This window comes from Stegostoma tigrinum, chromosome 1, assembly GCF_030684315.1.
Source record: "Stegostoma tigrinum isolate sSteTig4 chromosome 1, sSteTig4.hap1, whole genome shotgun sequence".
Lineage (NCBI taxonomy): Eukaryota > Metazoa > Chordata > Chondrichthyes > Orectolobiformes > Stegostomatidae > Stegostoma > Stegostoma tigrinum.
In genome coordinates, this window is record NC_081354.1 from 136192055 (window position 1) to 136215716 (window position 23662).

At 42.6% G+C, this 23662-nt stretch overlaps 1 long non-coding RNA gene across 1 annotated transcript in view; it reads right to left on the bottom strand.

Moving 5' to 3' along the window:
• Positions 1 to 349: 349 nt before the first annotated feature.
• LOC125456150 (uncharacterized) overlaps positions 350 to 23662 on the bottom strand; it is a 72221-nt gene continuing 48908 nt past the window's right edge. Inside the window, exon 3 of the long non-coding RNA XR_007248401.1 lies at positions 350 to 446. This is a non-coding gene — a long non-coding RNA (uncharacterized LOC125456150). The remainder of the gene's footprint in view (positions 447 to 23662) is intronic.

The following is a 23662-nucleotide window of genomic DNA, read 5'->3' on the forward strand; positions in this document are numbered from 1 at the left end:
AGCTGCAGCTGGACACACTTCCTGCATGTCTTGGAGTCAGGGACATCAGCCGCGTCCCTGAGCTCCCACATTGAGCAAGAGGAGTATATCACGGGTCTGGGATCTCCTGCTATTTATACTCTTAAGCTTAACTTAGTCCTACCATAATATAAAATACTAGATGAATGAAATGAAAAAAAATTACCAATCACTCTGCTTACCAGCAATAAAAAAACGAAAAACCTTGCCATATCAACACACCACAGAGTTTTTTTTTGATCAGTGGAGGAGGGTGGGTGGGAGACACTACATGTGTAGTGTCTTGGGTTTAGCCACTGCCCAAATATATCAGTTCACTCACGTTCCAATAGCGCATTTCGACCGCTCCCACTCAGCTCTGCTACCAAAATGAAGAATTTACATTTTCGACAGCCCCCTGGTCCTCGATCTCACTGTTCCCGTTGGTGCTGCAAAAATGAAGGGTGGTAAACCACTGCAGGTCATGTGCATGTATATGTTCTTTCAGTCTATAAAGATCAGGGGTCTGTGCATTGCCATATGTATCTTCTAGTACACACGAGTATGCCGTATTACAAGTCTAACTGACAGTCCTAACTTGGTTGTTAGCATAATTGTACGAGCAGGGTATCTGGCAAATGCGGTCCAATGCAGAATCACATCTAATGTTAGACATTGTATTGCATGTTTTGTAAATGTAGGTTGATTGGCTATGGTTGGTTACTTGCTTGTTGCGAACAACCAAAGGAACTTGCTATTTTGATATATTCCATGACTCTTTGGATGTATGAGCTACAGGCCTGTCATCAGACCATCACTGAAACTCATATAATGCTTTCTTCATTTGTGTGATGAGCAAAACAAGACTCAACAAAATGTATCTTCTCTTAATTGCTGTTCCTTCACTGACTTCTTCTATTACTGTACCAAAGCCCTAAATGATGTGTGGAGCTGGCAAGGCAACATCAGAGGAGCAGGAAGCTGACATTTCAGGTCTGGACCTTTCTTCAGAATTTTCTTCAGCTTTCCTGCTCCTCTGATGCTGCCTGGCCTGCTGAGTTCATCCAACTCCAGTTCATCCTTGTTATCCCAGACTCCAGCATCGCCAGTTCCTGCTAACTCAAAGCCTTAAATGATGTTGCTATGGTGAGACATCTCTGAGGATAGCACAAGAAGTTCAGAAAGACTGTCATCAATGTCAGGGCTAACAAGTCTCATTTTCAACAGGGTTCTTAGCATCAAGACAGGGTTCTCACAAGATGCCTACTGATTGGGATTATCACTTGTCTTCATACTCATTAGCACTGACATTTGCTCATTAATATACAGGATTTGATTCTACCAGGTGGCAGATATACTAGATGTTGAAAATTCCTAACATTAAAGTCAGAATGGGTAACTGGATTGTGAGCAGTGATACTGGGAACTGCAGATGCTGGAGAATCCAAGATAATAAAGTGTGGAGCTGGATGAACACAGCAGGCACAGCAGCATCTCAGGAGCACAAAAGCTGACATTTCGGGCCTTACCCTTCATCAGAGAGGGGGATGGGGTGAGGGTTCTGGAATAAATAGAGAGAGAGGGGGAGGCAGACCGAAGATGGAGAGAAAAGAAGATAGGTGGAGAGGAGAGTATAGGTGGGGAGGTAGGGAGGGGATAGGTCAGTCCAGGGAAGACGGACAGGTCAAGGAGGTGGGATGAGGTTAGGAGATGGAGGTGCGGCTTGGAGTGGGTGGAAGGGATGGGTGAGAGGAAGAACAGGTTAGGGAGGCAGAGACAGGTTGGACTGGTTTTGGGATGCAGTGGGTGGAGGGGAAGAGCTGGGCTGGTTGTGTGGTGCAGTGGGGGGAGGTGACGAACTGGGCTGGTTTTGGGATGCGGTGGGGGATTGGGAGATTTTGAAGCTGGTGAAGTCCACATTGATACCATTGGGCTGCAGGGTTCCCAAGCGGAATATGAGTTGCTGTTCCTGCAACCTTCGGGTGGCATCATTGTGGCACTGCAGGAGGCCCATGATGGACATGTCATCTAAAGAATGGGAGGGGGAGTGGAAATGGTTTGCGACTGGGAGGTGCAGTTGTTTATTGCAAACCGAGTGGAGGTGTTCTGGAAAGCGGTCCCCAAGCCTCCACTTGGTTTCCCCAATGTAGAGGAAGCCACACCGGGTACAGTGGATGCAGTATACCACATTGGCAGATGTGCAGGTGAACCTCTGCTTAATGTGGAAAGTCATCTTGGGGCCTGGGATAGGGGCGAGGGAGGAGGTGTGGGGGCAGGTGTAGCATTTCCTGCGGTTGCAGGGGAAGGTGCCGGGTGTGGTGGGGTTGGAGGGCAGTGTGGAGTAAACAAGGGAGTCCCGGAGAGAGTGGTCTCTCCGGAAAGCAGACAGGTGGTGGGGTCGGATTGTAGATGGCGGAAGTGTCAGAGGATGATGCGTTGTATCCGGAGTTATTCCATCCCCTATTCCCAATTCCTCCGCCTCCGCCGCATCTGCTCCCACGATGAGGCATTCCACTCCCACACATCCCAGATGTCCAAGTTCTTCAAGGGCCGCAACTTTCCACCCACAGTGGTCGAGAACACCCTTGACCGCTTCTCCCGCATTTCCTGCAACACATCCCTCACACCCCGCCCCCGCCACAACCGCTCAAAGAGGATCCCCCTCATTCTCACACACCACCCCACCAACCTCCGGATACAACGCATCATCCTCCGACACTTCTGCCATCTACAATCTAACCCATCCAAGACATTTTTCCATCCCCTCCCCTGTCTGCTTTCCGGAGAGACCACTCTCTCCATGACTCCCTTGTTCGCTCCACACTGCCCTCCAACCCCACCACACCCGGCACCTTCCCCTGAAACCGCAGGAAATGCTACACTTGCCCCCACACCTCCTCCCTCACCCCTATCCCAGGCCCCAAGATGACTTTCCACATTAAGCAGAGGTTCACCTGCACATCTGCCAATGTGGTATACTGCATCCACTGTACCCGGTGTGGCTTCCTCTACATTGGGGAAACCAAGCGGAGGCTTGGGAACCGCTTTGCAGAACACCTCCGTTCGGTTTGCAATAAGCAACTGCACCGCCCAGTCGCAAACCATTTCCACTCCCCCTCCCACTCTTTAGACAACATGTCCATCATGGGCCTCCTGCAGTGCCACAATGATGCCACCCGAAGGTTGCAGGAACAGCAACTCATATTCCGCTTGGGAACCCTGCAGCCCAATGGTATCAATGTGGACTTCACCAGCTTCAAAATCTCCCCTTCCCCCACCGCATCCCTCAGCCAGCCCAGTTCGTCACCTCCCCCCACTGCACCACACAACCAGCCCAGCTCTTCCCATCCACCCACTGCATCCCAAAACCAGTCCAACCTGTCTCTGCCTCCCAAACCTGTTCTTCCTCTCACCCATCCCTTCCTCCCACTCCAAGCCGCACCTCCATTTCCTACCTACTAACCTCGTCCCGCCTCCTTGACCTGTCCGTCTTCCCTGGACTGACCTATCCCCTCCCTACCTCCCCACCTATACTCTCCTCTCCACCTATCTTCTTTTCTCTCCATCTTCGGTCTGCCTCCCCCTCTCTCCCTATTTATTCCAGAACCCTCACCCCATCCCCCTCTCTGATGAAGGGCCTAGGCCTGAAACGTCAGCTTTTGTGCTCCTGAGATGCTGCTGGGCCTGCTGTGTTCATCCAGCCTCACATTTTATTATCTTGGATTGTGAGCAGTTCTGCTGGTGCTCAACAGCGTTTTAAATATGGCACCTGTGCCAGAGATGTTGGTGCCTTTCAGCAACAGCAAGTATTATTAACTCCGTAAAGTTGTAGTGTATGCTTATCCTTGGACAAAAACAGTACCAAAGGAGGCAGGGTAGGTCTTTAATGAGGCGAGTTTGGAATGAAAGCATAAGAAATGGCACTAGGCCTTGCGGAGTGAAACTTTCCACAAACAGCAAGAAAAAGATGCTTCAAATATAAAATACATCTGATTATTTCCTATAATGCTCCTATTAAGTGGGTTTTTTAAATTAGGTTAAAGATGCTATATGAATGCAAAGTGTTGTTGGTTTTCTATAAGTGCTGTTACCTGATTGACATATAGTCGCTAGAAATATTGTTACACCCTTTCTTGAACAATTGTGTCATTCTTCTATTTTCTAGTTCTTTAGTACCACCCCATTATTAGGGAGGATTTGAAAGATTAGGCTGAGCCTTTCAGCTTGGTGGCTCAATGGTTAGCATTGCTACCTTACAGTGCTGGGTTCAATTCTCGCCTCAGGCAATTGTCAGTGTGGAGTTTGCACGTTCTCCCTGTGTCTGCATGGGTTTCCACTGGGTGTTCTGGTTTTCTCTAACAGCTGAAAGGTGTGCAGGTTAGGTGGATTGGCCATGCTAAATTTCCCATAGTGTGTATGTTAGGTGGATTAGCCATGGGAGATGAAATGCGGAGTGGGTCTGAGTGGGATACTCATTGGAGGCTGGTGTGGACTTTTTGGGCCGGGTGGCCTGTGTCCACACTATAGCAATTCTATGATTCTAGTACTATGATTATCTCCAGCCCCACTTCCTGAAATAAATCTGGGATTTGAGCCATCCTGACCAGTGACTTATTCACTTTGAGCACAGCCAGATTTCAACTCCACGCTCCCTTTCAATTTTTATCCTAATCATTTGTTTGATGCCATTTCCTCAATAACAGGCCACAATTTTCAAACAAAAGCATTAATGTGTTTCTTGTCACTTTTGTCTGGCATAATTTTAACCCATGTAAACCATTGGCTCCTATTTAAAAAAAACACAATATTTGTGAACTGCAGAAACACAACTGGTCAAATTTATTTTCCAATGCGAATAGTTTTTCTGTCCTCTTGCCAGCTCAACAGATGTCTGCGAGTAATTGCATGACAAAATAAGATGTAATTGTTCAGTCATTATTACTATCATAGTTACCCTACTTTTAAGTCTTGAAATGGGAATGTAATTACCTTCAACTGCTGCCACTGTATTTTGCATAAGGCAGTCACAAAAATATATATGTAAAGCAACTTCCTGACTCTAAAAGGATAGCTTTCAGTTTTTCTCGAGAGATGGCACAGATTTGTGAGGTTTCATGCCTTTTCATTGCAGTCCAGAAAACACGAAATAGTAATTACATATATTGATCTAGATCTGCAATGTTGTGCCAATAATGCACGTTTAGAGATAACACTTCGAATTATTAACTCTCAACACGTATAATTTAATTGCTAGCCATTTTGACATATTTAACATTTACTCTAAATTTTAATTGGCTTTGGTCAGTCATGTAAACAGTAATAACAAAGTGTGGAGCTGGATGAACACAGCGGGCCAAGCAGCATCTCAGGAGCACAAAAGCTGATGTTTCGGGCCTAGACCCTTCATCAGAGTGGGGGATGGGGAGAGGGAACTGGAATAAATAGGGAGAGATGGGGAGGCAGACCGAAGATGAAGAGAAAACAAGATAGGTAGAGAGGAGAGTATAGGTGAGGAGGTAGGAAGGGGATAGGTCAGTCCAGGGAAGATGGACTGGTCAAGGTGGCAGGATGAGGTGGTAGGTAGGAAATGGAGGTGCGGCTTGAGGTGGGAGAAATGGATGGGTGAGAGGAAGAACAGGTTAGGGAAGCAGAGACAGGCTGGGCTGGTTTTGGGATGCAGTGGGGAGGAGGGGAAGAACTGGATTGGTTTTGGGATGCGGTGGGGGAAGGGGAGATTTTGAAGCTGGTGAAGTCCACGTTGATACCATTGGGCTGCAGGGTTCCCAAGAGGAATATGAGTTGCTGTTCCTGCAACCTTCGGTGGCATCATTGTGGCACTGCAGGAGGCCCATGATGGACGTCGTCTGAGGAATGGGAGGGGGAGTTGAAATGGTTGGCGACTGGGAGGTGCAGTTGTTTGTTGCGAACCGAGCGGAGGTGTTCTGCAAAGCGGTCCCCAAGCCTCCGCTTGGTTTCCCCAATGTAGAGGAAGCCACACCGGGTGCAATGGATAAAATATACCACATTGGCAGAGTTGCAAGTGAACATCTGCTTAATATGGAAAGTCACCTTGGGGCCTGGGATGGGGGTGAAGGAGGAGGTGTGGGGGCAAGTGTAACACTTCCTGCGGTTGCAGGCGAAGGTGCCGGGTGTGGTGGGGTTGGAGGGGAGTGTGGAGCAGACAAGGGAGTTGCGGAGAGAGTGGTCTCTCCGGAAGGCAGACAAGGGTGGGGATGGAAAAATAGCTTGGGTGGTGGGGTCGGATTGTAGATGGCGGAAGTGTCAGAGGATGATACATTGTATCCGGAGTTTGGTGGGGTGGTATGGGGAAACCAAGCGGTGGCTTGGGGACCGCTTTGCAGAACACCTCCGCTCTTTTCGCAACAAATAACTGCACCTCCCAGTTGTGAACCATTTCAACTCCCCCTCCCATTCCTCAGACGACATGTCCATCATGGGTCTCCTCTAGTGCCACAATGATGCCACCCGAAGGTTGCAGGAACAACAACTCTTATTCCGCTTGGGAACCCTGCCGCCCAATGGTATCAATGTGGACTTCACCAGCTTCAAAATCTCCCCTTCCACCACTGCATCCCAAGACCAGCCCAGTTCTTCCCCTCCCCCGACTGCATCACTAAACCAGCCCAGCCTGTCTCTGCTTCCCGAACCTGTTCTTCCTCTCACCCATCCCTTACTCCAACCTCAAGCTGCACCTCCATTTCCTACCTACTAACCTCATCCCACCTCCTTGACCTGTCTGTCTTCCCTGGACTGACCTATCCCCTCCCTACCTCCTCACCTATACTCTCCTGTCTACCTATCTTGTTTTCTCTCCACCTTCGGTCCGCCTCCCCCTCTCTCCCTTTTTTTTCCAGTTCCCTCTCCCCATCCCCCACTCTGATGAAGGGTCTAGGCCTGAAACGTCAGCTTTTGTGCTCCTGAGATGCTGCTTGGCCTGCTGTGTTCACCCAGCTCCACATTTTGTTATCTTCGATTCTCCAGCATCTGCAGTTCCCATTATCACATGTAAACAGTAATGTTTTTTTTTTCTCTCATGTATCTTTTCAAAGCCTTTTTTTGGAAATTCTGATGCTTCTAATAACAACACAGCAAACTGGTCCTGCAGGAATTATTCTGAAAAATAAAATAATTATCACGCCTTGTGAAAGTGCAAAGACCATATTTTATGAAATTATTTAACATAATTCACATCATTGAAGCAAGTAAGATGAAGAGCAACGTGCCTTCAAAATATCAGGTCAACTTTTGTTAACTTTTATTTCTCTTTATATATAGCAACGTGAATACATTAACACCACCAATTTCAAAGTATGTTATTCATACAAGTAGATCACCAGTGCTGTAGCTCATGATAAGCGTGGGCTTTAGATTAACAGCAATGTATGGTCTGTCTCATTAATACAAAATCATATTACAGAATGGTTACAGCATAAAAGGTCATTCAATCTGATATATCTGTGCCCACTCACTGCAAGAATAATTCACTCAGTCGCACTTCGCCAAGTTTTCTGCCCATAGCACTGCAAACTTTCTTTTTCTTTTTAAATAAATAATTATTTTTAAAGCTAAAATTGAATCTGGCTCCACCTTAGCGAGAAGAATATAATCTTAGCAATAAGGTTATAGCAGATGAGGACCTAGAAACTATCATTATCATGAAGATGGCAGTGCTGGGCAAGCTAATGGAGGCTCAAGGTAGACAAGTCTCCTGGCCCTGATGAAATGCATCCCAGGGCACTAAAAGAGGTGATGGGGGAAATAGCAAATGCATTAGTAATTATTTACCAAAATTCACTGCGCTCTGGGGTGGTTCCCACAGATTGGAAAACAGCCAATGTGACGCCACTGTTTTAAAAAGGAAGTAGACAAAAAGCAGTTAACTATAGGCCAGTTAGCTTAGCTTCAGTAGTGGGGAAAATGCTTGAATCTATTATTAAGAAGGAAATAGCAAGACATCTGGATGTAAATTGTCCCATTGGGAGCACCCAGCATGGGTTCATGAAGGGCAGGTCATGGTAGAATTCTTTGAGGACATTACTTGCATGGTGGACAATGGGGAGCCTGTAGATGTGGTGTATTTGGATTTCCAGAAGGCTTTTGATAAGGTGCCACACCAAATGCTGCTGCATAAGATAAAGTTGCACAGTATTACAAGTAACGTATTGGCATGGACAGAGGATTGCTTGACCAGGAGAAAGCAAAAAAATAGAGGTAAATGGACGTTTTTCTGGTTGGTGATCAGTGGCTAGTGGTGTGCCTCAAGGATCAATGTTGGGACTCAATTGTTTACAATTTACAGAGGTGATTTGGAGTTGGGGACTAGGTGTGGTGTGTCAAAATTTGCGGATGACACTCAGGTGAGTGGTAGAGCAAAGTGTGCAGAAGATACTGAATGTCTGCAGAGGGATATAGATAGTCTATGTGAGTGGACAAAGGTCTGGCAGATGGAGTACAATGTTGATAAGTGCGAGGTCATCCATTTTGGTGGGAATAACAGCAAAATGGACTGTGTTTTAAATGGTAAAAAATTGCAGCACGCTGCTATGCAAAGGGACTGGGGTGTCCTTGTGCATGAATCGCTGAAGGTGGGATTGCAGATGCAGCAGGTAATTAAAAAGGCAAATGGAATTTTGTCTGCAATTTCTTGATGGATGGAGTTGAAAAACAGAGAGGCTATGCTGCAGCTGTATAGGGTCCTGGTGAGGCCACACCTGGAGTACAGTGTGCAGTTTTGGCCTCCTTACTTGAGAAGAGATATACTAGCACTGGAGGGGGTGCAGAGGAGATTCATTTGGTTGATTCCAGAGTTGAGACGGTTGGATTATGAAGAGAGACCGATTAGACTGGGATTATATTCACTGGAATTCAGAAGAAAGAAGGGAGATGTTATAGAAACATATAAGATGATTTAGGAGATAGATAAAGTGGAAACAGGGAGGTTGTTTCTGTTAGCAGGTGAAACTAGGACTAGAGGGCATCGCCTCAAAATAAAGGGAAGCAGATATAGGACTGAGGTCAGGAGGAGCTTCTTCACCCAAAGGGTTGTGAATCTGTAGAATTCCCTGCCCAGTGAAGCAGTTGAAGCTACCTCACTGAATGTTTTTAAGGCAAGGCTAGATAAATTTTTGAACAATAAATGAATTAAGAGATTTAGCGAGTGGGTGGGTAATTGGAGCTGAGTCTCAAAGATCAGCCATGATCTTATTAAATGGCGGGGCAGGCTCGAGGGGCCAGATGGCCTCCTCCTGCTCCTAGTTCATATGTTCTTGTTGTCAGGCAGTGCATTCCATTTAACTGTATTTCCTCATCGCTGAGCAAGGAGGTGGTTTATGGTTAAACATGACAGATGGCCCATCAAACAGTGGTGAACCAGATTTTCAGCCATTTAATGTTCAAGCCCTGGAGTTAGACTTGAGTCCAAAGACTTATGACTCAGAGACAAGAGTGCTACCAACTGAACACAGTTGACATTGACTGCTTCCACCACATTTTCAGCCAGCGCATTCCAGGTCCAAAACATGCATAGCACAACAATCTTGTCTTCATAACTCAGTTGCTTCTTTTGTCAAGCACCTTAATTCGGTGTCTTCTGGTCTTTCCTTAATGGAAACAGTTTCACCCTGTCCTCTTTGTCCAGATCACTGGTGATTTAATGAAAATTTCAAATCAAATATTCTTTCAAATTTCTTAAATGTAAAACAAAAAAACCAACAAAATCAGTTTCTTAGTCTATCCAAATGACTGAAGTTCTTCATATGTAAAACCATTATCATAAATCTTCTCTATACTATCTCTAATGCCTTCATGTCCTTCCTAAATTGCCCAGAGCTATAATCTGCAATAGAATCTGAACTCACACTTTATTCATGTTTTTCATAATTTCCTTGTACTCTATGCCACTTTTAGTGAAGGTTAGTGGCTGCTTTCTTAACATGCTCTGCCACCTTCCATGATTTGTTTGTATATTCTAAATCCTCTTTGAGTTATAGTCCTTTCTGATTTCATTAGAACATTACAACTAAGACCAAGCATAGGTCATTCAACCTCTTGTACCTGCTCTATCATTCAATTAACTCATGACTATGCGCACAATCCTTGTATCCCTGTGATATGCACCTAATGCCTGGAAACCAGAGCAGGCATTCAAGAACAACAAGAAAAATTCCAGATGAGGTGATGCTCCTATGGATAAAATTGATGCATGTTTATCAGTGGAATAGAACTTGAACAGAACTGTCTAGAACTTGAAATAGGAACAATTTCAACTGAGCTTTAGGCATTACATGCGATCAAATTCTCCCAAGTTGATGTGTGGTTCATTCATTGAATGACTAAAAAAGAGAAATAATACATTTACATAGCACTTTTCACAATCACAGGATATCTCAAAGCATTTTACAGTCAGAGAAGTACTTTTTGAGGAGCAGTCACTCATATGCAAACAGCAAAATCACACCAACAAAAATGTGATAATGACTAGATAACCTGTTTTATGTTATTAATTAGGGGAGAAGTGTCAGCCAAGACACCTGGGATAAACACCCTGCTTGTCCTCAAAAAAGTATCGTGGAATCTTTTACATCCAATTGAGCAAGGAGCCGGGGCCTTGGTTGAATGTTTAATTTGCAAGATAGCATCATTGATAGTGCAGCCCATATTCTGAAATGGGAATAGCAGGTAAGAAATCAATTAACTGGAACAGAACTAATGGCTTTATTGATAGTAAAAACATCAATTAGTTCTTCTTCAAAAATGGTAGGTCAAGTAAGATCTGTCTTTAGGTCAATATTACAAATATATGTGGCTGAATTTTATGTTTAGATCTTTTCATGTTAACGGAAATCTTTTAATAGGAATAGAATTTGTGTTGTTGAAACATCCATTTTGTAATATTCTGAACATTTGGGTGGAACTTACTTATTTTGATGTTACAGCAGAAGTTATCAGGCCTACTTGTTTAATCTTTCCCATTAAGCAATAACCATCAGTTTGGTTTAAACCTATTGGAAATCAATCATTATCTCAGAGAATAATCTCCATAAATATAACATGCTTCAGACTACTTCCTTGTTATTGAAGAAGAACTATATCAATCATTTTTATTTTTCTGTCTTGATTGTATAGATTTTGTTTTGCTTTTTGGGAAACTTTCTTTTAAAATGAGAGACGACTTGCAAAGCAATCTGAAATTTAACAAGCATAAAGTATTGCCTGAGATGACAAATCAAGCATAGTTCTGAAGATTGAGTTACGCTGGACTTCAAATATTAACTCTGTTTCTCTCTCCGCAGATGTTGCAAATCTGCTGGGGTTTTTTTCCAGCATTTTCTGTGTTTGTTTCAGATTTCCAGCATCTGCAGTATTTTGCCTTCATGTTGCCATTATGAAGGGGCATGGTTTTAAAGTGAGTGGAGGTAGATATAGGGGAGAGGTCAGAGGTAGGTTCTTTGCTCAGAGTGAATGGGGCATGGAATGTAATGCCGGAGAGGGTAGTGGAGTCAGCCTCATTAGGGGCATTTAAGCTGCTATTAGGCAGGCGTGTGGATGATAGTATAAGGTAGGGATGAAGGTTAGATAGACCTTAGGTTTAGGGTAAAACTTCGGCAAAACATCGTGGGCTGAAGGGCCTGTACTGTTCCTGTGCTGTACTGTTCTATGTTCTCTGTTCTATAGTTACAAAGTTGCGTACAGTAATTCAGAATTGAAAGGCAGCAAGCTAGAATTTGTTTGTAACAAAATAAGGGAGAACAGTGTGTTGTTCCCTTAAGAAATAAAGTGCTGTTCTAACCTTAGAGATTTATACAGAAAAAAAAGTGTCTGTATGTAGCTGAAATGTAAATATGTGTCAGTTGGCTGTGTAATTGGAAACCTTAGGCATACTTTGTTGTTTTGGCAATGAGATTAAATCAGCCAATTAATTTAAATTAAACACTTAATGATTGAAAGCCAATTGAATTTAAATATAATGGTTTTGATCACCGCGGACCAAAGGTATTGTAAGAAAATTGATATGTCATCCAAGGTATATGAGGAGAGGATTTTTGAAAATCAGGGTGAGAGCAAACTACCATCTGAGAAATAAACACCTAGTTCTCAAAAGAAATTGCTAAGCTTTCTAAGTAAACAACATCTTACCCATAAATGGTACCATGGCACTGCTAGATAAAAATCTGTACAGAGAAAACATCGCTGAGAGCAAGATCAGCAGAAGACTAGGTGTTTATGATTTGAGAACAGCAGAAGAAAGGTATTTATGACTGGTATGACAGTGGAGACAGCGGAGCATTTCAGAAGACACATTCTATGTGGACTTTGGAGACTATTTTTTATTTCTTACCGTTTGGTTTATATAATTGTGACCTGTGTTTATTGGAATAACATACTAGTAGAATTTTGTTCAGTAAGGGAATAGTTAGAAGTTGGGGAGGAATTGTTTGGTTTGATAGTAGTTCTGTTAATTTGTTCACTGTTAGGGTTAAACGAATCATTACTTGTTACTTATAAAGTGAAGATCTGGGATTCACTTTCAGGTAACCTCTCTTCTGTGTTACAATATGATTAAAACATAGTTCTGCATTATAACATTACAATGAAAGCAAACGTTTCATTTTTTTATCTGAATGTTAGGAATTTATATGCACTGTTTCCATGAATGACTTCTGATAGGAATAGATTTTATGTTGTTGGTACATTCATTTCAATATATTATGCATATGGTGGTGAATTTGTCTGTTTTGATAGTCCAGTAGAAATTTTTGGGCCCATTTGTTTCATCCTTTTTGTTAAGCTATTTCTTGTTTAGATTTAAACATCCATCAAAACTTCTAGAATCAATCATTCAGGATGGAATTAGTAGTCACACTGAAAAAAGTGGGTTGATTGGTAAGAGGCAGTATGGATCTCTTAAGGCAGAAACATCTTTAACTTGATGGAATTTTTCAAAAAGAAACAGAAAGGCTCAATGAAGATGATGGTGAAATGGTTTATATGGACTTTCAGAAGGTGTTTGGTACAATGCCACACAAGACACTTGTGAGGAAAGTTGTAGGTCATGATACGTAATAGGCAGTAGCTATATGGATACAAAATTGTGAGTGATAGGAAACAGTGAGTAATGCTGCTTGATACTTTACAACAAGAGGAAGTTTTGTAGTGAAACTTGTCAGGAATTGGTATTGGGACCCTTTCGTTTCCTGATATATATTAATGATCTGGGGCTTGGTGTGCCGCAAACAATTTTTAAAATTTGTAGATGACACAGACTTGGAAAATTGTAAACTGTGAGAAGGACAGTGTGGAACATTGCCGTGTTGGTCGAGTGGGTGAATAACTGGCAGATGTATCTCAATGCAAATGTGAGGTGATGCACTTTTGCCAGAAGGACTTTGAATGAGAATATAAATTGGGAATACAATTCCAAACAGTGCAGGAGCAGAAGGACCTGGTTCCATATGAGTGCAATACATTGTAGGCAGCAGTACAGATGGAGAGGCACCAGGCAATGTTGCTTGTTTGAACAGCCAATGCAGGTACCATGGGCTGAATAGCCCCCTCTGCACCATAAAACCATTGTGATTCTGTGAACTTAATGAATGATAAATAGGTACATTATTGAAGCATAGTTATGCACTTAACATCATTTCTCACATCCAGTAAGTTAGTAAATAGGAGGTAAAACTTCAAGCAATTCCCTCCACCAATATGATGGACCTGCTTTTGCCTCAAAAATTATGTGGGCTGGATTGAATCATTAAAATTTAATACAGGCTTATTGGAAGTTCATTGTTTTAGCAGGGGTACTCTGAACACGTTTAGTATTCAATCAGGGGTGTGCAGTTTAAATGTGCTCCAAATCTTAGTTGTAATTTGCGCACCTAAATAAAGTAATGGAAAGTTAAACCTGTTTTGCGTAGTATTACCACTTCTAGGTAGATTACAGAAGTTCAAATTTGATCATGAAATAAACTCAACACTTGCCTATTTTAATTTTGCCTTTCCATCATTGCAAAAATGTCAGCAGCGGCCCAAATCAGGAAGTCCCCATGCTGAACAAGGCTCAGTTGTAAAATGGAAGTGAGATTGAAATCACACATCTGTGATTTATTGGTCTGTGGTGGGAAGCATGAAAAATGCAGCCTAGACCTTGTAGGAGCAGGTCTCCAAAGGAGAGAGCTCAGAAGAGCCAGGAGGAGACATGAGAAGTTGTTGGCGGATAGGAACAGGGTAAACCCTAAGGCTTTCAATAGGTATATAAGGAATAAAAGAATGACGAGAGTAAGATTAGGGCCAATCAAGGATAGTAGTGGGAAGTTGTGTGTGGAGGCAGAGGAGATAGGGGAAGCACTAAATGAATATTTTTCGACAGTATTCACTCTAGAAAATGACAATGTTGTCGAGCAGAATACTGAGATACAGGCAGGCAACTAGACTAGGTGGGATTGAGGTTCACAAGGAAGAGGTATTAGAAATCCCACAGAGTGTGAAGATAGATAAGTCCCCTGGGCCGGATGGGATTTATCCTAGGATCATCTGGGAAGCCAGGGAGGAGATTGCCGAGCCTTTGGCATTGATCTTTAACTCGTCATAGTCTACAAGAATAGTGCCAGACAACTGGAGGATAGCAAATGTGGCTCCCCTGTTCAAGAAGGGGAGTAGAGACAACCCTGGTAATTATAGACCAGTAAGCCTTACTTCAGTTGTTGGTAAAGTGTTGGAAAAGGTTATAAGGGATAGGATTTATAATCATCTAGAAAAGAATAAATTGATTAGGGATAGTCAGCATGGTTTTGTGACGGGTAAGTCGTGCCTCACAAACCTTATTGAGTTCTTTGAGAAGGTAACCAAGCAGGTAGCTGAGAGTAAACCGGTTGATGTGGTGTATAGGGATTTCAGCAAGGCATTCGATAAGGTTCCCCACAGTAGGCTATTGTACAAAATGCGGAGGAATGGGATTGTGGAGATATAGCAGTTTGGATCAGAAATTGTCTTGCTGAAATAAGACAGAGGGTGGTGGTTGATGGGAAATGTTCATCCTGGAGACCAGTTACTAGTGGTGTATTGCAAGGGTCGGTGTTGGGTCCACTGCTGTTTGTCATTTTTATAAACGACATAGATGAGGGCGTAGAAGGATGGGTTAGTAAATTTGCAGACGACACTAAGGTTGGTGGAGTTGTAGATAGTGACGAAGGATGTTATACGTCACAGAGAGACATAAATAAGCTGCAGAGCTGGTCTAAGAGGTAGCAAATGGAGTTTAATGCGGACAAGTGTGAGGTGATGCACTTCGGTAGGAGTAACCAGAAGGCAAAGTACTGGACTAATGGTAAGATTCTTGGTAGTGTAGATGAGCAGAGACATCTCGGTGTCCATGTACACAGATCCTTGAAAGTTGCCACCCAGGTTGACAGGGCTGTTAAGAAGGCTTACAGTGTTTTAGCTTTTATTAACAGAGGAATCGAGTTCCGGAACCAAGAGGTTATGCTGTCGCTGTACAAAACTCTGGTGCGGCCGCACTTGGAGTATTGCGTACAGTTCTGGTCACCGCATTATAAGAAGGATGTGGAAGCTTTGGAAAGGGCGCAGAGGACATTTACTAGGATGTTGCCTGGTATGGAGGGAAGGTCTTACAGGGAAAGGCTGAGAGACTTGAGGCTATTTTCATTAGAGAGAAGAAGGTTGAGAGGTGACTTAATTGAAACTTATAAAATTATCAGAGAGTTAGTTAGGCTGGATAGGGAAACCCTTTTTCTGAGGATGGTGACGGCGAGTATGAGGGGGCATAGCTTTAAATTGAGGGGTGAAAGATATAGGGCAGATGTCAGAGGTAGTCTCTTTAATCAGAGAGTAGTAAGGGTATGGAACCCTTTGCCTACAATGGTAGTAGATTCACCAACTTTAAGAACACTTAAGTCATCATTGGACAAGCATATGGACGTACATGGAATAGTGTAGGTTAGATGGGCTTCAGATCAGTATGACGGGTCGGCACAACATCGAGGGCCGAAGGGCCTGTTCTGTGCTGTAATGTTCTATGTTAAATGTTGCTAAATCTTTTGGGAAGTGCAGATTGGAGATTTAGATGTGGCATTGGGGCACCTTTTGGGCTAAGTTGGATGCCCTTTGGGAAAGGTAAGCTGTCCTTTGGGATTGCTAAAAGTAGGCATGAATTTGCTTAAAAAGTGCATAAACTTGCTGGAACAATTAAATTCATTTGAACTGTAAAGAGAGCTGTGAAAAGCAATGTTCAAGAGTATTGAAAACAACCATCAAAAGCAAATATCAAAAGAAGTGTTAAAAAGAAACTGCTAAATGTTTAAAAAAGAATAGCTGAAGTACCACAGAAGTTAGCTAAGACCTCAATGTAGAAATATAAAATAGAGTGGCAAGAAACACCAGCCTCCAAATCAGTTCAGAGTAGAACTCATTTGTGTGCTAGAGACCAGACTTAATATCTTTGAGGAAGGAGCAAGAACTTGAAACAGAGACTATAATCTATGCTCAAAGAGAATTAAATAAATTCTAATTAGAATGTTTCAGGTGAAAAGAATGAGAAATGCTAAAATATAAGAGAATATATTAGTCAGAAATATCAAAGCTTCATGCTGGAACATAAATTGCATTTAAATGATAATCTGGTAATTTTGACCTTGAAGACATATTACTTCATACCAGTTTTCACTGTGAAAGATGCCAGCAGGATGTAAGAAGGTCAAGAGACTCAGACGGCAGAGGTGACTATAGTAACTGTCAGTAAATAAGAAGGTGCTGGAGAAGCTGAAAAATCTGAAGGTACATCAAAAACCAGATAGACTTCACCCCAGAGTTCAGAAGGAGATGGCTGTGGAGATTTTATAGACAATAGACAATAGGTGCTGGAGTAGGCCATTCGACCCTTCCAGCCGGCACCACCATTCATTCTGATCATGGCTGATCATCCTCAATCAGTATCCTGTTCCTGCCTTATCCCCATAACCCTTGATTCCACTATCTTTAAGAGCTCTGTCTATCTCTTTCTTGAAAGCATCCAGGGAGTTGGCCTCCACTGCCTTCTGGGGCAGAGCATTCCATATATCTACCACTCTCTGGGTGAAGAAATTTTTCCTCAACTCTGTTAAAGGTATTGATGGTGATCTTTCAGGAATCAATGGAGTGAGGGCGGGTCCCAGTGGAGCATCCCTCTTTAAGAAGGGAGGACAGCAGCAGACAGGAATCATTGGCCAGTCCTCAATCATTGGTAAGATTTTAGAATCCATTATTAAAAATGTGAGTACTTGGAAGTGCATGGTAAAATAAGGTTCACTCAGCACAGCTTCACCAAGGGGAGATCACACCTGAAAAAGCTGAGTAACAAGCAAGGCATACAAAAGAGAAATTGAGGACATTGTCTATTTGTATTTCCAGAAGGCCTTTGATGAGGCACTGCACTGGAAGTTGCTAAATACAAGTGAGCTCATGATGTTAGGGACACGATAGGATCCTAGTACAAGCATAGAGGATCGGCTGACTGGCAGAAGACAGAGAATAGTAATAAACTGGTCTTTTTTCAGGATGGCAGTCGGTGACCAGTGCAGTTCCACAGAGGTCAGTATTTGGACTACAGCTCTTCATGTTATACCTTAACCATTTGGATGAAGGAACTGAAGGCATTGTTGCTAAATTCATAGGTGACACAAAGATTGGTGGAGGGACAGGTATTGTTGAGGAAGCAGAGAAAATACAGTAGGATTTAGACAGGCTAGGAGAGTGGGCAAAGAAGTGGCAGATGGAATATAATATGGGAAAGTGTGAGGTAATGCACTTTGGTAGGAGGAATAAAGGTATTAACTTTTATCTAAACGGGAAAAGGCTTCAGAAATCTATAGCACAAAGGGATTTGTGAGTTCTCGTTCAGGATTCTCTTAGGGTTAACATTCAGATTCAATTGGCAGTTAGGAAGGCAAATGCAATGTTAGCATTCTTTTCAAGAGGACTAGAATGCAAAACCAGAGATATACACTAAGGCTCTATAAGGCTCTGGTCAGGACTCATTTGGACTATTGTGAACAATTTTTGAACTTGTATCTAAGTAAGGATGTGTTGGTCTAGAATGAGGTCCAAAGGAGGTTTACAAGAATGGTGGCTCAAATAAAGGCCTTGTCGTGTGAGGTGCATTGGACGACTCTAGGTCCAGACTTAATGCAATTTGGAGGAATAGGGAGGATCTGATTAAAACTTACAGAATACGGAAAGGCATGGATTGAGTGGGCATGGAGAAGGTGTTTTCACCAGCAGGAGAGACTCGGACCCAGGGGCACAGAAAGAAGGGACAGTCCTTTATTTGAATTTAAATTAGCTTTATTTTCACATGTACTCACATGAGTTTACAAGTCACCACTGATGGTACCACTTTAGACATAAAGGTAGCTAGGTACAGATTCTTGAGTACAAATTCCTAGGAAATAAGAAATAAAAAGTCTAACATGACAGACCTACAAAAATACAAAATCATAGCAATAAATTATAAAAATAAAGAGACAAAATGTTCAGACTAACAGCCCTACCACAAATTCATAATGATGGGAATTTAAGACCAAGTTCACTTAGTCATTTCACGGATCTGGGCTCAAAGACCCAACTCTTCATTGGAATCACAGACTGGACTGACAATGATGCTGAAGAAAATGACACCTGCAGTCAACAGACTGACAGAAGCCACTGCCAGGAGACCCAGACTGATGCCAACAAAAACAGCCACCGAAGCTGCCTGAAGGAATCCCATGCAGGGGCGGATCGGCCATATCACCACAAAGATGCTGCAGGATCCTCAAGGAAAACCTGGGCCATCGGAATTCCAGACCCAGGCCCATCCCGTCTTCGGTTACCACAGATGCAGCCACAAGGAACTGCCAGATCCGTATTGCACTCTCTGCTGTAGCAGCCTCCCACAACCTCCTTCTCTCCTGGAGCCACCAAAAGAATATGAGATGAACTTGATTTTGAGCCAGCGCTCGGACTCGCTTCCAACGTCGCTGCCATGTGTTTGCACTGCTGGGCCCAATCATTGCCAGGACCGAGCTCCTCGCCAAGAGACGAGTAAAATAAAATAAAAGTGAAAGAGAAGGGAGAGAAATGAGAGAAGGGAGAGAGTGTAGTGAATAGAACCAGGTGGATGTTATTGACCACATGATCCTCCGAGCTGGCTGGTCACAGCCAGTGTACTGTGCACGTGTAAGTAAAGGGTGACTTGCTGATAGGTTACTGGCCTCTGTGCAGGTATTTCAGAGAGATAAAAGAAACTCAAAGAAAAGTGGATGAAGCAGACAATCTCTGGGCTCAGAAGCCCTACTCCATTGTTATTTTGCTGGAAGATGAGATTTAGAAATGAAATGAGGAGAATCTTTTGCAGCAAGTGGACGGCAATCTGTGGAACCCATTGTCACAGAGGACTGTGGAGGCCAAGTCATTGAATGTGTTTAAGACTGAGATAGATAGGTAACAAGGTGTGGAGCTGGATGAATACAGCAGGCCAAGCAGCATCTTAGGAGCAGGAAAGCTGATGTTTCGGGCTTAGACCCTCCATCAGAAATGGGAGGGGGGAAGAGGGTTCTAAAATAAATAGTGGGGGGGGGGAGGATTGAAGACGGATAGAGGAGAAGATAAGTGGAGAGGAGACAGACAAGTTAAAGAGGTGGGGATGGAGCCAGTAAAGTACAGTTGGGGAGGTAGGAAGGATATAAGTCAGTCTGGAGAGGATGGACAAGTCAAGGGGGTGGGATGAGGTTAATAGGTAGGAAATGGGGGTGTTGCTTGAGGTGGTAGGAGGGGATAGGTGCGAGGAAGAACAGGTTAGGGAGGTGGGGACGAGCTGGGCTGGTTTGGGGATGCACTGGGGGAAGGGGAGATTTTGAAGCTGGTGAAGTCCACATTGATACCATAGGGCTGCAGGATTCCCAAGCGGAAAATGAGTTGCTGTTCCTGCAACCTACGGGTGGCATCATTGTGGCACTGCAGGAGGCCCATGACGGACATGTCATCTAAAGAATGGGAGGGGGAATTGAAATGATTTGCGACTGGGAGGTGTAATTGTTTATTGCGAACTGAGCGTAGGTGTTCTGCAAAGCAGTCCCCAGGCCTCTGCTTGGTTTCCCCAATGTAGAGGAAGCCACACCGAGTACAATGGATACAGTATACCACATTGGCAGATGTGCAGGTGCACCTCTGCTTGATGTGGAAAGTCATCTTGGGGCCTGGGGTGGGGGTGAGGGAGGTGGTGTGGGGGCAAGGGTAGCACTTCCTGTGGTTGCAGGGGAAAGTACTGGGTGTGGTGGGGTTGGAGGGGAGTGTGGAGATATCAGAGATAGATAGGTTCTTGGTTAGTAAGGGGATTAAGGGTTATGGAGAGAAGGCAGAAGAATGGGGTTGACAGACATAGCAATCATGTTTGAATAGCAGAGCAGTGTCACTGGTCCGAATGGTCTAATCCTGCTTCTATATTTTATGTCTTATGGTATACTTAAAGGCCGAGGGAGAGGAAGTTGCTAACTAGCTATCCAAACCGCAGAACCTGAAAGGCTGGAAAGTGAATAGAGCTGCTTCTAGATTTTAAAAAAAGCAGATTTGAGTCAGCCATGGTCATGTCTAATGCATTCTTTGCAAACCTTAGCAATGAGGAAGCTGCAGATAATGAATGTGATAATGCTGCTGAGTTAAGATCAGTGCATGTTGTGAAAAAAGGGAAAAAGAGAGGAAAATAATTTCCCCATAAACCCCCATAAAACAACAATCTGTCTATGTTAAGAGAGAAAAAGATTACCTGTTGTTTTCACAATGTCATTCTGTAAAAAAAGTGCCGAAAATACAATGTCACTTTTATTGAAAAATGTTTTAACAGCTCTTGTAGTTTTGCATAAAATATCTGCCTGACTGTAACTGGACGCATGAAATGAAAACTACAGCTGCCACAAGCCACGTGACTATACAATTTCAAGTCCCAAGTGGAGTTCAGCCTGACATGTCAAGATATGGAAAGACTCTTGTTCAGGAGATAACAAGTTATTCAAAACTCATTGTTGTGAATATAAATCAGGCATTAACCAGAATAAACGCTAAAATGCACAGATTGGAGCAGGAGTGCCAATGCCTTATATGGAACATGGCAAATATTGCAAAGGTCAATAGAAAACATCTTTGATAGGCAGCTAAGAATGATAAAAGAAGGCCATCGTGCTTTGTTCAGATCAAATAATCAGCCTTGGTTCAATGAAAAGTGCAAGAAGGTATGCCAGCAGAAGCACCAAGCGCACTTGAAAATGACGTATCAATTTGATGAAACTACAGAATAAGACTACTTGCACACCAAACAGCATAAGCAGCAACTGATAGTGATTCCACAACCAACAGAATAGGTCCAAGCTCTGCAGTCTTACCACATCTTGTTGTGAATTGTTAGAAAATGGTTATGAAGCAAACTGTTGGGAGGAGATAAAATATTGAAAATTATTTGAAACTGCCCTAACAAAAAGTCAAATAGAAATGAAATGGGATGACTGCCTTAGTCAGTGCAGTAAGTTTCTATAATTCTAAAAACGTATTAAATGAATTAGTGGATGTGAAGTAGGTTCTTATGTCAGAGGGAACCTGCACTTGAGAGAGCCAAGGACAGAAATGATGATGTATAATGTGTTTCACATTCCATAACTCATCATTCTGTTGAAAACGATTCCCTGCTGGGAATACGGCATCATAAAACTTCATTTGTAACTTACTATGATTTCAGAAGACAATTGATAAATTTTCCCACAAATGCAAGTTAATGTGTGAGGAATTAGTGACAAATTAACTAATTTGTCTGGCAATAGAAAACACAAGTTGACAGAAAATATAGTACTGGAACATACAATGCTGTAAAGGTCTGGTCTGAGCTGTTACTCCAAATATAATTATCATTCTCACTATCATATTTACTAGTATCCTTAAACATAATTAGTTCAATCCTTTTGCAAAGAGGTTAACAGCAATTGAGAGAACTAAAACTAAGTAGTTGCTTGATAGTTAAAAAATTGCGTGTTGCTGAAAAAGATGCATGCTTTGTCAAAGGTTTTGTTTAATCATAACCATAACAGCAGCAAATCCCAAAGGGCAAATTTAATGTCTACTGCATAGAACTGATTGATTGGTAGGTGCAGTTTGATCGGCAGAGGCACTGTGAGCAAAAATGAAGGTGTGAAGAGTTTAACTTCCAAGACTTTGTTTAAATGAAGAACAGGCAACTCTCCCAATGTAAACAAATTCCCCATTACACTCAAGCAAGCCTTTCTGTTAAACTTTCTTTTAAAATAAATTATCATGGCTAAGAAATACTTAAAAGTGAACCATTGAACACTTTTAGACACTCTGCTGCACAGATTCTCAGCATTTTCTGCCTTTAATTTCAGATTGCTTGTATCCATAGTATTTTATTTGAGTGTATAATTAATTGCAACTTCTTTTCCAGGTATCCCCACCTTGAGGAATTTCTGCTTTTCATTTTGATGAGATTTCTAATCTAATCTTTTGGTGTGTTCACCTTCATTGCTTTCAATCTCCCTCCCAGTATTTGAGATAGTGTTTGCTGTAACTCACTAACAAAGTCACATCTCCCTTCTCTGTGACTGCCTGCCTTATTCTACATGGATTACAACTGAAGTGTCATCCTTCACGTTTTGAATCCAGTCAAGATTACAAATATCTCTGAAACACACAACATTCTTCAGACAGATATTCCTGCCACAATCTAAGATTCACACTCACTGCCATACGCACACCCTTTCTTCTTCAATATCTTACATTTCTGAAGAATTGGGAAGAATTGAAGAATTCTGAAGAAGATATCTGTTATCAGACTTGAAACATTAACTCTGTTTTTTCTCTCCACAGCTGTTGAGTTCCTCCAACATTTTCTGTTTTATTATTTATGATGATTGTTACTTTGACTATTTGGGTGAAATCTTTCCAGCTTATAACGCATTGTTTCACAGTCACCAGGATGATTGATTTGTAATGGTGACAATATGGGTCAAAAGTGCTTGAAGGAAGTAACTCAATGCATGAGGTCTAAATACAGAACTGCATGAAAACAGTTATCTTTTACCTGTACTGTCTGAGTGTCTGTTTACTATTATTGTTCTTCGAAATGCCTCACATCGCACAAAAAATGGGGTCCCCTCCCTTAAGAAAACCACTTAGGCTATGTGTGGTGGCAACAATTTTCCATTTCAATTGTGCAAATGAGGATGGAAGGCAGCATAATTAATGCTTGACGAAGGAAATTATAAGCTCAGCCTTTTAGTCTAAGTGATTTCCCTAAACCTTCATGTTCCTTTCTGCTTTGCCCTCCCCGTCAACCTGTCGACATCCACTTTCTCTTCATTATTATTCAATCCACACACTTAACTACTCATCCATCCACTTTACTCCTAAGCCCCAGAAATACAGCTTTGTTATTTCAGAATTATTATTCACTATTTCCCACCAAAGTGAGCATGTGGTAACCATCAGTGACTCACATCACCACCATGTCATAGTGCTTCTTGGCCTCCCCATGCTCTATCATCTTACCACGTTATGTGTTGAGTCATTTCCAATGCCCTTTGTGTTTCAGTGTGATGCCCCAAATCCCACAACAGAC